We start from the raw sequence: 2,069 nt of genomic DNA, 5'->3' as shown, positions 1-2,069 counted from the left end.
TTTGAAACCTCTCAAAAAGAATTTAAAACTCAAAGAACACACACACACACACCACATACACACACATACATACATACATGCAACTATATATATTTTATATAATATATTATTATCAATATCAGGAAATCAATATTAGAAAATTCTTCAGAAAGATATATACATGTGTAAAATAATAGTTGTATTAAAATTATAAATATATATAAATATATGTAAATATATATAAGTATAAATATATAATAATAAATATGATAGTTTAAAAGTTTCGAATTAAGTTTTTAAAGCATCTTACGATCGTTTCGTAGAAGTGCTGTCCCTATAATGGAATCCTATATTGATAAGCATTTATAGACAACTCTTCTGCTCTTCAGAGATATAAAATATGAAATTTATATAAGTTATCGAACGGTAGTTTTTTTAAAATATGAAGTAACATGGGAAAATGGTGTTTGTTTGAAATATAAATTAAAAATTAAAAATTACTGCTTTTGATTTTGGTAAGTACACTTTAGTATGAGAGTCTTTGAATTCATATATGCTTCCATGGTAAGTCTTCTGTAATAATCCATGATAGTTATAAGTAAAATCCATTATATTGTCCTGTATTCCAAATATAGTTCATAGACTTAGATAATATAGAATAATGGAATCCTATATTGATAAGTATTTATAGACAACTCTTCTGCTCATCAGAAATATCAAATGTGAAATTTGTATAATTTAACGTAATTTTTGATTTTTAATTTTTAGTTTATATTTCAAATAAACACCATTTTCCCATATTACTTCATAATTTTTAAAAAAACTACCATTCGTTAAATGTCCATGTCTGTATGTGTGTGTATACATGTGCATAAACGCACACCCACCCACCCACACACACATGATCTAATTTAACCCACAGAGAGGTTTTATAATATTTAAATTTATTTCAGTTTTCTAAATTTACATTATTTTGCGCATAATATATGTCATGAATGTGTGTTGTGTGTGTGTGTGTGTGTGTGTGTGTGTGTGTGTGTGTGTGTGTGTGTGTGTGTGTGTGTGTGTGTGTGCATTTGTTTGCGAGCGTGTATGTATATATTGTATATGTATGCATATAATCATATGTACATAGTGTGTTTGTCTACACATGTATGTATGTATGTATGTATGTATTATGAATGTATGTATATATATATGTATGTATGAATATATACATAGATTGATAGATAATAGATTGAGAGAGAAATACATATACATATTTTTACATATATATCCATATATATATATATATATATATATATATATATATATATATATATATACATGAATGAATGTATATGCATATATATACATACATGTTCACATATATTCATATATATTCATATATATAAATATTTGAGTATATATATATATATATATATATTCATGTGTGTGTGTGTGTGTGTTTGCGCGTGTGTTTATGCGTGATGAGTGTGTATATATATATGTGTTTTACTTTGTGACGTCTATCTACTAATCTTTACCATCATAGATTTCCCCAATCCATAACTGTTTGGAAACATAATGGCTGCTGTCTCTAACTCTTCTCATTAATATGTAAATTCATCTTAGTTTTGTCCCGTACAGTTTCGGTGTGTGAGGAAATAAGTCAAAGTTTTATATGCTACCGCCTTTCGTCAGGAAGGTAAAATTATGTAATTTAGTCTGCGAAGAGGTAACCCCAGAATGTTTAAATCATAGGTCTGCTTGATCAGGTGTAGCTATGAGTTAAACAACTCCAGATAAACGTGAGAATATTAGTCATTAAGAACACTAATAACCTGTCAGAAAAATTATTAATCACTAAAAACAGGAAAGAACTCTTAACTGGTTATCTTTCATCGAAATTAATTACTATTGTATTATTGTAGGAAATTTCTTAAAATTCTAGATCGAAGAGGAAAGTCAATACCCATAGCCATTGCAGGAGTTCCCAGACTGGTGAAAAGAATCACTCTTTCAATAAAATTAATCAAGGAGATTTTTAAAGAGATTAATCACTCTTTCTATGAAATTAATCATTCTTTCAAACGAGATTAATCACTGGT

The sequence above is a fragment of the Octopus bimaculoides genome, chromosome 3 (genome assembly GCF_001194135.2).
Source record: "Octopus bimaculoides isolate UCB-OBI-ISO-001 chromosome 3, ASM119413v2, whole genome shotgun sequence".
NCBI lineage: Eukaryota > Metazoa > Mollusca > Cephalopoda > Octopoda > Octopodidae > Octopus > Octopus bimaculoides.
This window is presented reverse-complemented; position numbering follows the sequence as displayed.